At 41.6% G+C, this 14,779-nt stretch overlaps 1 long non-coding RNA gene across 3 annotated transcripts; it reads right to left on the bottom strand.

The window, feature by feature from the left end:
- Positions 1-685: 685 nt before the first annotated feature.
- Positions 686-8,683, bottom strand: LOC116571087. 3 transcript variants are annotated; one of them, XR_004277704.1, is made up of 4 exons: positions 8,569-8,683; positions 4,489-4,618; positions 3,791-3,929; positions 686-894 (listed from the first exon to the last, which is right to left on the bottom strand). It is a non-coding gene; the product is annotated as an uncharacterized LOC116571087 (long non-coding RNA). The 3 variants fall into 3 exon arrangements; XR_004277705.1 differs by lacking the exon at positions 686-894 and adding an exon at positions 3,345-3,493; XR_004277703.1 differs by lacking the exon at positions 686-894 and having other exon boundaries at positions 3,345-3,929.
- Positions 8,684-14,779: the final 6,096 nt, after the last annotated feature.

Consider the following 14,779-nt stretch of genomic DNA (forward strand, 5'->3'; position numbering starts at 1 on the left):
CCATTCTTCAGGGAAACGAAAGACCCGATCCACTGGAATTTGAAGGTTGTTACCACAATATACCATACATATCTTGCCTAGTAGATGGCATCCATGTTGGACACTCAGGCTTTTGGAAGAAAGCAAAATTCATTTAGGTATTCAAGCATATTACCAATAGAGTTATCCTTCATACTCTCATGTATTTTGTCATCATGTCTAATTATGTTATTAGGTATGCTGCCTTTCTTAGTCTCATTTTTACTCTCATGCTATCTGAATCAGTCTATCAGTGTAAAATGAATAAATCTTTAAAAAAATTTTTATTTTAAAGAGGAAAGGAGTTTTATTCAAGCCGAAGTTAGGACAGCTGCCCAGATTACATAGTCTTCACAAAGAGAATGCTCTAGGGAAGCAACATTGTTGCAGGGTTATATATCTTTTTTACATAAAGAGTCACAAATCATTATGACAAAGAATATTCCAGAACATTACAGGATTTATTTTATGTTTTTAGTATGTGCAAGGCTATATGGCCTTAATTTTTTTTTTAAGATTTTATTCATTTATTTGATAGAGAGAGAGATCAGAAGTAGGCAGAGAGAGGCAGGGGGAGAGCAGGCTTCCTGCTCAGGCAGCCTGATTTGGGCCTCGATCCCAGGAGCCTGAGATCATGACTTGAGCTGAAGGCAGAGGCTTAACCCACTGAGCCACCCAGGCACCCCCTATATGGCTTTAATCTTATGGGACAAGGTTTGTTTGTTTTTGTCTTTGTTTAGGATGTTCTTTTTAAGGAAGCAGATGTACAGTGTGTCCTCAGGGCAGAAATAGAGCCCCTGCTCTGAGGTTTTGCCGACTCACTTTGACCTTGGTAAATGTTAAGGTATAGTTTCTCCGGGAGCCCAGAAGCAGCGCCTGTAAATGTCAAAGGGTGAAATTTTCCTTTATCAGAACTTACCAGGGATTTATATACTTTACTGGTCTTTGCAGAGAGCCAGTTTCTGGTTTTATTTGTTCAGCTTTTTCTAGTCTGTTAATTTCAACTTTTCCATGAAGGGAGGGGCCAAGCATAGCAGTTAATGCCACAGACTCAGAACAAGACGGCCTGGGTTTGAATTCCTCCGAGAGTTTAAGTGTGTGATGTTGAGCCAGTTTTCTTTTCTTTTTTTTTTTAATCTTCTCTGGGCTCGTTTCCTCCTCACCTGCTTCATCTGGTTTGTGTAAGGATTGATGCGTAAAGCAGCATCTAACAATTGCATCTGTTCAATGGTATTACTGTTTGTTTTTCCCCATATACTGAAATTAACATTTGGTTCATTAGAACATTTCAGTCTTTTTTTTTTTTTCTTAAAGATTTTACCTATACTTGAGAGAGGGTAAGAGAGTAGAGAGCCCAGTGTGGGGCTGGATCCCAGGCTGAGATCATGACCTGAGCTGAAGGCAGTCGCTTAACAAACTGAACCACAGGAGCCCCAGAGCATTTCAGTCTTATAAAAGACCTTTAAAGCTAATATATGCTCTCAAATTTGTCATTTTTTTGGTATGAAATTCCCTTTCTATAGATAACTTCTACTTTATTAAGTTGAACATCTGGATCAAATAGGAAATCAGGATACTCTCTCAATTCAAATTAGTAATTATTTCTTACTGTTCAGAAAAAAGCTTTGAAGTGTTAAAGAAGTAGTCGTATGTGTCCTGTTTTATGTATTACGCAGGATGTCTGTTCTCCGAGTACTTTACTACAGAACTGTTAGATTACTGTAAGTTTATTTTTGCCTCTTAAGTTCAGCATGATTGTTGAAAACCGGTCTTACCAAGTTACATTTGTGTTTTGAGTGATTTTTTTTTCTTTTTTTCTTTTACAGGTGCCTAAATGTAAGCCAAGTTTCACTATTGTATTTATTTTTTAAGAAAGGACTTTTATTCATTTCAGAGAGCGCAAGTGTGCACAAGCAGGAGGAGCAGCAGAGGAAGAGGGAGAAGCAGGCTCCCTGCTGAGCAGGGAGCCTCTTGTAGGACTCAGTCCTCAATCCTGGGATCATGACCTGAGCCGAAGGCAGAGCCTTAACATATGGAGCCACCCAGGTGCCCCTATATTTTGTATTTAAACTGCAAATTATATCTATTTAAACTGCAAATAATTACATCCCACCTATCTGCTGGGCCCGCTCCCTGTGCTGCCCCAGAGAGGTTCTCAGGCCAGCGATCAGGCCAGATGCCTGCCCTCGTCTCTCTGCCAGCTTAAGGCTTGTCTGCAGGGACTACAGGTGCTCTGGTGTATGGTTCATCGCTCAGGGCAGGAGTCCCTTTGGAGGGTGCCTGTCCTTGCTGGGGCTGCTTGCAGGGTGTGTGCGGGCACACAGTGCCAGCTGGTGGCTGTGGCTCCCACAGGTGTCTGCCTTTTGAGGACTAGCTAAGTCTCTACCAGCTCTTTTATCCTTAAAGAAGTCTCCCTTCCCCCTCCAGTGTGCTCGGAGATTAAATTCCTCCCGCCATGCTCTTTAAACTGCTACCTTGCCAGGTGTCTTTAAGGAGGAAGGCTCCGTGGCCTCCTGGCTCTTCCAGAACTAAGCCTGTAACCAAACCAGGGGCATTTGTGCACTGGATGCACCATAAGCCAAGAAAAATGGACACCAAGCTTCTACAGTGAAGACAGGCTTTTTATTGGTGTGGCCCGGCCCAGGAGAAAGTTCCCAACTCCCCAATGGCTTATAAAGCAGGGGATTTTAAAGGGTGAAAATTCAGAGTGAGAGCTGCAGGGTCTTGAGTCCCACTGATGGCTGATTAGGGACTGGGTCAGGGTAGGATTCCTTTCTGGATTATCTTGTCCCATCTGGTGCCTCCAGTCCCCTCTGGCAGTCCATTCTTCGGCTTCAGCGGCTGGTGCCGCACCACAGCTCAGGTGCCTACGTTAGTGAGTCTGGCTCCGGACTACAAAGGCGGAAGTTCCTGGGACTTGGTAAAACTCAAAGCTTCTTCTTGCAAACACAGCACCTGACATTTCTTAGGTCAGGCAGAACAGCATCCTACAGGCTGTTTGGCAGGCAACTTTGTTACTATTTTCAAAGATCTGTAAACCTTAAAAAAAAATAAATAAATAAAAATAAAAATAAATTAAAAAACTAAAAAAAAAAAAAATGGGGGCGCCTGCGTGGCTCAGTGGGTTAAGCCGCTGCTTTCGGCTCAGGTCATGATCTCAGGGTCCTGGGATCAAGCCCCGTATTGGACTCTCTGCTCAGCAGGGAGCCTGTTTCCTCCTCTCTCTCTGCCTGCCTCTCTGCCTACTTGTGATCTCTCTCTCTGTCAAATAAATTAAAAAAAAAAAATTAAAAAAAAAAAAAGACCTGCAAACTTGTCTCCGTGACTCCGTTCCCAGGCAGGTAGAGGGACAGGTCTTCGTGGTGGGGACTGCAGGGCTTCCCTCCCATTTCTCAGTGAGGAGGGACGGGGCGGGGACAGGCGGGAAGAAGGACCAGTCTAGCTCCTTTCTGCGGAAGAGCTGCTGAGGCCCAGACTGGAGGAAAGAAATGGTTTTGGTCCTGACTGTAAGCCTGGTTCGGTGTCTGGCCTAACTGTGGTGCTTCAATTCCTGATTTTGCCTAATTTCAGGAGCAGGTAAGTCACAAAAAGAATAGGCCAACGGAGAAGCTCATTTTGGTTAATCCCCAAAGCCTAGATAACCTGCCCCCATCTTGCTCCAGGGACTTGAGCAGGAATCTGTCGCTGCAACGGGCTTGTTCTCTATTCTTCTCTGGGGGACTGGTCCGCTTAGGCGGGAGAATTAATGTGAATGCGGCAGGAAGCTAATTACCTGGCATGGCCCTCTCCTTGTTCTGCCAAAATCTAACCTGAGGTCTTTCTCTGGTCCAGCACTACCCTGGGCGCAGGCATCAAATTGAATGGTTTTTTTGGGGCAGCTCATGCTTGAGCAGGTTCATGGGCCAACGTGCCTAAGGGCATAAAAAGATTTTTGATCATGTGTTCATGAGCCCTTATTCCCCACCAGGGTAAAAATGAAGATCAAGATTTCTCCTCTCGATAACGAGGCAAGGAATCCCCATTCGGAGTTGATTCCCTGGTTGTTCAATAAGAAGTTTCGTCAGGGACTAGCCCTCTAATTCCACTGGAACTGCGAACAGAAAGGGCCAACCAAGTTCCTTAATAAGTAGATCCCTCTTGTGTTTCCAACTATGGAAGGGGAGACATGGAGAAGTGCTGAGAAGTGACGGGAAGGACCTACCTTGTGACCCAGATTTTTTCCCCCCCCTCAGACGAACAGTACGGATCAACGTTAATCCCTCCTAGCCAGAGTTTAACTGTTCTGGACCTTCGGGAAGAAGTCTGTTTCATGTCTCATGACAAAGCCAGTCTTGAGAACAAGTTCAGTTAAACAGAGGTGGGCTCTCGGAGTTAGGCCTGTATTCTACAAGCAGTCCCACAATAAGAGGCATTTCTATGGAAACAAAGGAAAAATATGTGATTGGTTAGAACTGATTGTTAACCCAGTACCTGAGTGCCAAGGGCTGCCAGGGAGAAATTTCTAGATGTCAGGTGTGAAGCATCTTTAGCTGGAGTGAGGGCAGACAGTGGCAAGCTGACAGATCTTCCCCAGTCTTCAATCCGAATGCCGCCGGTGGTCCTAGTGGCCCATACAGCAACCGGCACAAAGATGGTCTAAGCGTGGGCTGTTGCGGCAATGTCTCTGACATTTACCTGAAATTGTCTAGCTCTGGTTTATAGGGCTTCCGGGAAGAGGGCGGGGGAGTCCAAGTCAAGTAGGAGAAAATTGGAAACCTTTGAGAGTCCTAGTCAGATGCTCAAGGAACCTAGAAGAATTTAGGATCCAGCCCAGTTTTAGAGGCAAACATTCAAAGGCAATGAGAATCAGAATTTAACATCCACAAAGGTAGGTTATTAAAACAGGATTTCCAGAATTACCCTCAGCCCAATTAAGACTAACTTGTTGTCAAAAGAAGCCCAGTTTTAATGTCTGGGCCAAATTATGTAAGTGCAACAGGAGTACTGACTGACCATATAAGCTTTTTAAAAATCTTCTTTGCTGGAACTTTGTGCAAGGAATTTTAGACTGAACTTTCTAAAAGTCTCTCAAGACACGTGCCCTCCGATTTTACCTGTAATAGCTATAGATTTGGTTATTTAATCTCTTAGGATCCCCCCAATATCCTGGGGCTTGAGACTGCCAGGAAGGGACTTTTTGACTCACCAGGTAAGACTTCCAGGGGCCCTGTCAACAAGGTAGCAGGTTGATAGTTATTTCCAATGGGCTTCCTTGGCTCCATAATGTCAACCCTAGTTCCTTAAGCTGTCTGGTCATGTCTGACTCTATGCTTGTCTCGCTCAAATATGACCTTCCAGTCAAAGCTTTGGTAACAGAACCAGTGGTTTCCTGTTACAAGGAAACAGAGTCTTACTGAACTTGTGAAAATAACAAATGCTATCAAAGGAGACTCAGGGAGAGTTTCTGAATTCTGGAGGGATCAGGCAGGGAGAAAGGTTTCATATTAGTTTACGAAGGAAACTTTTACCAAATTTGTGTAAGTCCTAGAAGGTTAAGAGGAAAAGCTTCCTTAAATGTGGGAGAGCAAACCTTAGAAACAATAAGGTTTTAAGTAAGAGTCCTAAAAACTATAATCTTCCTCAATTTCTCTGGCCCCCTGTTAATTCTCGTTCTGTTTAAATGAGGTTTTCCTACTAGTTCTAGAAATTTAGTTTTAGGATCTTAAAGGGATCAGAAACCTGTATGTGTCCAAAGTCCTTTCCATGGATCTCCTTGAAGCTTAGACAGTTGTAAGAGGATCAGAGTAAAATGGTGACCATGAAGACCATTCAGAGGGTCACCGTTCAAGCACTAGGGAGCGTTCATAATGCAGTTGACAAGGAATGTTTCTGTGACCCACAACATTTCAATGACAAGGACAGATCATGACCTTATACTAGGACCTGTCAAAACTTAGGGATTTCCTATAATTTCTGGAGCAGTTCTAGCATTCACCCACACAACCTAACCTAAGAGGATTTATCATCACTTACTTGACAAGGCCTCCCTTGTAATTTGACATACCGAGTAAGCCTACCCAAGACTTCATTTAGAATCTGAATTTTGGGAAGTTTGTCAAAAGTAAGATTAAACTGAAGTAACGCAAGACCTGATCAAGAAAAAACATGACTTTTTTGGAGCACATAAAAACCTTGGTTTATAAGTTGTCAAGAGTAGGCCCATCATCTAAGAACTTTGTCATTTTAACAAAAACCCAATTCTAGTTTTCTATTGCTGTATATTTTGATACTAAAATTCATTCAACTCCATCTTCTGAGGACTCAATTCTTTTCCAAAAACTTTCTATAACTTTTTTACGTTTAGATTTTGTCCCACATTTCTTTAACTGATCTGTTTTTAGGATTGCTTTTTCCTTGACAAAAATGTATTTCTATCCCTCGTGTTTTTTGTTTTTTTTTTTTTAACAAAACCACATCTTACTTTCTTTGCATAGAGTCATTTCCCTTAGTTCCAGGAGTTTTGATTATACTTATTAGAATTCTGAATTCTTAGAAACCTTAGTTTCTAGTGAAAATGTAATAAGCAATTGAACTGTTACAGCAGAATTTAGATTATGAAACAAATTTGTCAATTTCTAGAAATGTTTTTATAGTAGCTTAATAAAAGCACAAAATACATTTAACAGACCCAAATAGCTTTAGTTTCTCTGTAATAGGAAACCAAGCGCAGATAAACCTATATTTAGTATTTGATTCATTATTGATCAGAAATTAGAGATACAATTAATTTAACTTGGTTTATCACTGAACCTACCAAAACTTCAAAGTTGTAGCTTGTAAAATCTTTGGTAACCTATCTAAAAATTCTTAAAATTTACTTTTCTTAACTATGCTTAGATTACCCATAAAAATGTTTATGTTGGTCAGTCTCTCAAACTATGTATGTTTTTTTTTTTTAAGATTTTATTTATTTATTTGACAGAGAGAGATCACAAGTAGGCAGAGAGGCAGGCAGAGAGAGAGAGGAGGAAGCAGGCTCCCTGCTGAGCAGAGAGCCCAATGCGGGACTCTATCCCAGGACCCTGAGATCATGACCTAAGCCGAAGGCAGCAGCTTAACCCACTGAGCCACCCAGGCGCCCCCTATGTATGTTTTTTAAAAATACATATTCTTAGTTAAGCTTGTGAAATAAATTTGAATTTTAATCCTGATAATTTTAAAGTCATGTATTTTAATTAAACCAATGTCAAAGTAGCTTTAATATTGAATATTTCTCCAGATCACATGGACTTGAAAAACATTTATCTGAGTTATGGAATGCTCAATTCTTACATACATTTGCCTTTAAACCAATTAAACAGAGCTCTTCTTAAAAAGTTTAGTAATACCTTCTAGAAATAGAGAAAAATCCTATAACACCTGCACACCCACAAAATAAATGCAAACAAAATCTAGCCTTTGGTTCACTGATTCTTGTGGAGAGGACATTAAAGTCGCCATAAACCCCCACAACTTAAATGTATGGCTCTTAGCACCCTCTGACCAGAGTCCCAAAGCCCTTAGATACTGTTAAAGAAAACTGGAAAATTGTCTCGGGAAATAACAAAGTAGCTTCCCCAAAAGTTTGTGAAATGCTGTTCTGCTGGGAAAAAAACACAATGTGCCATGTTTGGGAGAAAAAAAATTTTTTTTGCAGAATAGTAATAGTCACAGAATAAAGAACTTCTGTCTGTCCTCTAGAGAGGACATTGCTAATGTAATCTGCTGAGAACGTCTGGCAGGGCCAGGCTGAAGCTGAAGCACCACCTCAGTCCAGTCATGCCGAAGCCAGACGGGACGTCACCAGAAGGGACAAGATGAGAAAAGGAAGTACTGCAGGTATCCTGATCCCTAATCAGCATGATCTAAGGCCCAGAGACCCTTACCCTGAACTTTCACCCTTTAAAAACCCTGCATGTGGGGTGCCTGTCCATTAAGCAAACCACTCTTGATCTTGGCTCAGGTCATGATCTCAGGGTGGTGGGATAGAGCCTACGTTGGCCTCCACACTGGGCTTGGAGCCTGCATAAGCTTCTCTCTCACTGGGTGTTGTATGCAAATGATGAATTCTTGAACTCTACCCTTGAAACTAATAATACATTCTATGTTAACTAAATTGAATTCAAATAAAGAATTAAAAAAACTGACATAGGGTATTATCTCCTTTTCTTTCCTCTTATAAAACAAATCTAATGGTAAGGCAGTGTGGTAATTTAAGGATCCACTTTCTGGCCAGCGTCCTCCTGATTCTAGACCATACTGTGGCTATGCCCTGTTGTAAAATGATTTTTCCTCTTCAGGGGTTCATAGCTAGATGGAGCCCAGTTTTGTAATGTGCAATGCAGAGGACCACAAGGGATAATGAAATCAGTTCCCCGTGGTGAACACGGGACAGAACCCAACCAGAAACCAGGGTAACCTCTCAAAAGGCTAGTCTCTTATACAATCAGAAGATGTTCCCCCAAACCAAAACCACCCCGAAGGAGTTTATAACAAATGAAAGTTTGGGTCATCACACCTGTGGTGACTTACCAGAGAGGTTTTCTTGGACAAAGGACGCCCTGTGCCTTGTTTCCCCCAAAGCCAGCCCCAAACGCCGGAGGTCCTGGACACGGGTCTGCGGAGCGCACCTCAGCCCCGCCTCTGGAGGAGCGGGGTCCGCACTTCTGCGCTTTGCCCCAGATCTGCAGCCACCAAACCACAAGCAGAAGTGTCTGTAGGGACAGAACCCGTTGTGGTTTCCAAATGTGTAACCAAACCTGAGTTCATCCACCGCTTATGCTGCCTGCCAGTAAAAACTGACCAAGAGCTTCCACCGTGAAGAAAAATGGGCTATTTACTGGTGTGGCGCCACCCAGGAAAATGAGTTAATGCTCAATGTCCCAAGCTCCCTAATGGCTTACAAGCTTTTTTTAAAATATATTATTTGTCAGAGAGAGTGTGTGCACAAGCACACAGCAGGCGGAGGGAGAAGCGGGCTCCCCCCTCAGCAGGGAGCCCGATGCGGGGCTCCATCCCAGAACCCTGGGATCATGACCTGAACTGAAGGCAGCTATTTAACCAACTGAGCCACCAGGCCTGGTGTGGGGTCTGATCCTCTTGCTTCCCTCTTGCAGTTTTAAGAGGGAAGTTTACACCAATACAGCCTACTTCGGGCAGTCAGGAGGGTCTGATCCTCTTGATTCTCCATGCTTGTGGTATCTCTCCCATTTTGGGTTAGTCTCACTAGGGGTTTGGTTCCTAACTGCACCTCCACACCCCCTGCCCTTCCCAATCATGAAGTCTGCTCTGCCCATCTTCTGGTGATTTTCAGAGTTAGTTTCACTAACTGTGGCTGTTACCTTGGTATGTCCATGGGATGACGAGGTGAGCTCAGGATCCTCCTACTCCAAGTTAAAGATGAGAAATAAAGGAATCCAAGCAGAACACTAAAGAAAGCCATCATCAAACCACAAAGTAAGAGAGCAAGAAATGAGGAACAGTTAAGAACTGCAAAAAGAACCATAAAACTGGGGAAGCTGGGTGACTCAGTTAAGTGACCAGCTCTTGGTTTTGGCTCAGGTCATGATCTTGGTGTCCTGGGATAAAGCCCCACATTGGGCTCCATGTTTAGTGGGGAGTCTGCTTGAGGAGTCTCTCATGCACTCTCTGAAATCTTAAATGACATAATGGCAATAATACACAATAATAGTTACTTTAAATATAAATGGATAAAATGCTCTAAAGACATAGGGTGTGGGCCACCTGGTTAGCTCAGTTGGTTGAGTGTCCTACTCTTCATTTCAGCTCTGGTCATGATCTTAGGGCCATGATATCAAGCCCTGGTCAGGCTCTGTTCAACACGGGGTCTGCTTGAGATTCTGTCTCTGCCTCTCCCCGATCACTCACTCTCTAAAATAATACATAGGGTGACTGAATGGATAAAAAAGTGAGACCCATCTACATGTTTCCTGTAGGACACTCACTGCAGACCTAAAGACACATGCAGGTTGCAAGAAAATGGATGTAAAAGCATTTACCAAGCAAAAGAAAGAAGAAAGCGGGGGTAGCAATATTTATATCAGACAAAATAGACTTTAAAAAACAAAGACTGTAACAACAGACCAAGAAGGACACTGCATAATGATAAAAGAGAACTATCCAAAAGAGGAAAGGTAATAACTAAGTTCTCTTGTCGATGGGAGAACCTGAATACATAGAGAAACTATTATCAGACATCAGGAAGTTGACAGTAGTAGTGGTCTTAAACACCCCATTTACATCTATGGACAGATCATCCGGACAGAATATTAACAAGGAAGCAGTGGTTTTGAATGACACATCAGACAAACCTAACAGACACTCAGAACATTCCATCCAAAAACAGTGAAATACATCCAAGCACACGTGGATGGTTCTCCAGAACAAAACACAGGTTAGGCCACAAAATACCTCTTAATTCTAGACTGAAATCCTATCATGCATTTTTTCTAATCAGAATGTTATGAAACTATAAGTCAATCATAAGAAAAAATCTGGAAAGAACACATATATAATAGGTTGAACAACATGCAACTAGACAATGAATAGGTCAACCAAGAAATCTAAGAGGAAAATACATGGAGACACATGAAAATGGAAGCACAGTGGTTCAAAAAGCTTTGGGATGCAGTAAAAGCAGTTCTAAGAGGGAAGTTTATAGCAATACAAACCTACCTCAAACAACAAGAAAAATCTCAATCTAACCTCATACTTAAAGGAGCTAGCAAAAGAGCAAAGCCCAAAGTCAACAGAAGGAAGAAAATAATAAAGAACAGAACAGGAGTGCCTGGGTGGCTCAGTCATTAAGCATCTGCCTTCAACTCGGGTCATCACTCCAGGATTCTGGTATCGAGCTCTGCATCGGGCTCCCTGCTCGGCAGGAAGCCTGCTTCTCCCTCTCCCCCTGCTTGTGTTCCGTCTCTCCCTGTGTCTCTATCAAATAAATAAATAAAATCTTAAGAAACAAAACAAAACAGAGCAGAGGGCCACCTGGGTGGCTCAGTTGGTTAAGTGTCTGCCTTCAGCTCAGGTCATGATCCCAGGGTCCTGGGATCAAGCTCCACGTCAGACTCCCTTCTCTGTGGGGAGCCTGCTTCTCCCTCTCCCTCTGCCTGCTGTTGCACCTACGTGTATTCTGTCAAATACATAAAATCATAAACATCTTTAAAAAAACAGAGCAAAAATAATAGACTTGAAAAATGAAACTGGGAGGTTAAGATAAACAGAATGGACAAATATTTAGCAAGACTTCTCAAGAAGGAAAGAGGACTCAATCAGAAATAGAGGAAAAATAACCAACAAATACATAGAATCATAAAATTATGAAAAATGCCAATAAACTGGACAACCTAGAAATAAATTCCTAGAAATATAACCACCCAAAACAATCAGGAAGAAATAGAAAATGTGAACAGACCAATTATTAGCAATGAAATTAAATAATCAAAAAAATCTCAGAAGTCCAGGACAGGTGGGTTCACAAATGAATTCTACCAAATATTTAAGAAGTTATCTATTTTTTTCAAGATATTAAAAAAAAATAAAAAAGAGGAAAGAATGCTCCCAAATACATTCCATGAGGCCATCATTACCTTGATACCAAAACCAGATAAAGATATTACAAAAAAAGAAAACTATAACCCCATCCGTCTGATAAACATAGATGCAAAAATCCTCAACAAAATATTAGCAAACAGAATCCAATAATTTATTTAAAAAAATCATTCATGGGGCACCTGGGTGGCTCAGTGGGTTAAAGCCTCTGCTTTCGGCTTAGGTCATGATCTCAGGATCATGGGATTGAGCCCTGCATTGGGCTCTCTGCTCAGCGGGGAGCCTGCTTCCTTCTTTCTCTGCCTGCTTCTCTGCTTACTTGTGATCTCCCTCTGTCAAATAAATAAATAAAATCTTTAAAAAAAATCATTCACCACAATCAAGTGGGATTTATTCCAGGGATGAAAGAGTGGGTCAATGCTTGAAAATCAACATGATATGTAAACAAGAGAAAGGATTAAAACTATATGATCACCTCATTAGACATAGAAAAAGCAGCTGCAAAATTCAACATTCATTCATGATAAAAATTCTCAAAGTACGTTTAGAGGGAACATACTTCAACATAATATAGGCCATATATGAAAAACCCACAGCTAACATCATATTCAGTGGTGATAAACAGAACTTTTCCTCTAAGATTAGGAGTAAGGCAAGGGTATCTATTCTCACCACTTTTATTCAACATAGTAGCAATTAGACAAGAAATAGAAATAAAGGAAATCTAAACTGGTAAGAAGCAAAAATTCCACTATTTGCAGATGACATGATACTATGTATAGAAAACCCTGATGACTCCACCAAGAAACTATTAGAACTGAAATGAATTCAGTAAGTTTGCAGGATACAAAAGATGCAGAAATCTGTTGAATTTCTATACAATAATGAAGTAGCAGAAATTAAGAAGACAATCCCATTTATAATTGCACCAAAAACAATACATAAAAATAAACTTAACCAAGAAGGTGAAAGACCTTTACTCAAAAAACTATAAAACACTGGTCAACAAAAGTGAAGTGGACACAGATGAAAAGATAGGTTATGTTCATGGACTGAAAGAACCAATATTGTTAAAATGTCCAAAGGACCCAAAGCAATCTACAGATCTAATGTAATCCCTATCCAAATACCAGCCATGTTTTTCATTAAGATAGAATCAATAATAAGTTTGTGTGGAACCACTAAAGACCCCCAAATAGCCAAAGCAATCTTGAGAGAGAACAACAAAGCTGGAGCTATTAAGATCCCAGATTTTAAGGTATGCTACAAAGCTGGAGTAATCAAGACAGTAAGGTACTGGCACAAAACACACATCTAGGGGGCACTTGGGTGGCTCAGTGGGTTAAGCCTCTGCCTTCAGCTCAGGTCATGATCTCAGGGTCCTGGGATCCAGCCCCGCATTGGGCTCTCTGCTCAGCAGGGAGTCTGCTTCCCCCTCTCTGTCTGCCTACTTGTGATCTCTGTCTGTCAAATAAATAAAATCTTTAAAAAACAAAAAAACAAAAAACCCATCCGTGGATCAGAATAGAAAACCCAGAAATAAACACACACACTTGTATGGCCAATCGATGACAAAGGAGGCAAGAACATACTTCAGGGAAAAGACAGTCTCTTCAACAAATGGTGCTGGGAAAACTGGACAGCTATATGCAAAAGAATGGAACTAGACCGTTTGTTACACCATGCACAAAAATAAACTCAAAATGGATTAAAGACCTAAGTGTGAGACCTAAAACCATCAAACTCCTAGAAGAAAACACAGGTAGTAATCAGCAGTAGAAACATTTTCCTAGATAAGTCTCTGCAGGCAAGCAAAAGGAAAGAAAATTAAACCCCTGTGACTACACCAAAATAGATTTTTTTTCATAGCAAAGAAAACCAATAGAGCAAGGCAACTTACTGAGTGCAAGAAAGTATTTGCAAATGATATATCCAATAAGGGATTAATATCTAAAATAAAGAACTTACACAACTCAACACCACAAAAAAAAAAAAAAATTAAAAAGTGGGCAGAGGACCTGATAAGACATTTTCCCAAAAACATACACATAGCTGAGAAACACTTGAAAAGATGCACAACATCACTCACTAATCATCAGGAAACTGCAAACCAAAACCACAATGAATACCACTTACAACGGTCAGAATGGCTAGAATCAAAAACACCAGAAACAAGTATTGGCCAGGACGTGGAGAAAAACGGAACCCTTGTGCAACTGCTTGTGGGAATGCGAACTGGCGTAGCTGCTGTGGGAAACTGGATGGAGGTTCTGCAGAAAAACCTTAATAGGATTACCATATGATCCAGTAATGCCACTACGGGGCATTTGCCTAAAGAAAACACAAACACTAATTCAAAAAGAGATATGGGCCCCTGGGTTTATTGCAGAGTTATTTACAGTAGTCGAGATACGGAAACTGCCCGTGTCCAAGCACAGATGAATGGATAGTGTGCTGCACTTTATTCCACACCATGGAATGCTGGTCATAAAAAAAAAATGAATCTTGCTATTTGCAACAACATGGTTGGACCGAGAAGGTATAATGCTAAGTGAAATAAGTCCAAGAAAGACAATTTCACCCATTGCATTTTAAGAATCAAATGAACTAAGAGGGAAGAAGAAATCCAGACTCTTACATACATACAGAGAGCTGGTGGTTGCCGGAAAGGAGGTGGGTGGGCGGGTGGGTGAAATAAAGGGAAAGAAGAGTAAGAAAGTTATTAAAATCCTTGTCTTGTTAATGCATTAACTGTATGATCCTTCCTTAAGCACCGATTTGTCCAACAGCATTCATTCCCCAACCTGTTTTTAATTTCTTTGCCTTTCATTAAGTCACTCTAAAGACTCACAACTGTGTAGGTGTTTTTTTTTTTTTCCAGGGATTTATTCATTTTGGAGAGAGGACGCAGGGGGTGGGAGAGGGGCAGAGGAGCCCCAAGCAGACTCAGCGCTGCATGGGGAGCCCGACTCGGGTCTCAATCTCAGGATCCTGAGCAGAAACCAAGAGTCAGATCCTCAACCGACTGTGCTACCCAGGCACCTCTTACTATTTTTTGAAGATTTATTTTAGAGGGAGAGAGAGTGGTTAGGGGCAGAGGGGCAGGTACAGAGAGAGACAAAGCAAGAGTGTCTCAAGCCTCCAGTGCAGAGCCTAGGGAGGGCTCGAT

The sequence above is a fragment of the Mustela erminea genome, chromosome 12 (genome assembly GCF_009829155.1).
Source record: "Mustela erminea isolate mMusErm1 chromosome 12, mMusErm1.Pri, whole genome shotgun sequence".
NCBI lineage: Eukaryota > Metazoa > Chordata > Mammalia > Carnivora > Mustelidae > Mustela > Mustela erminea.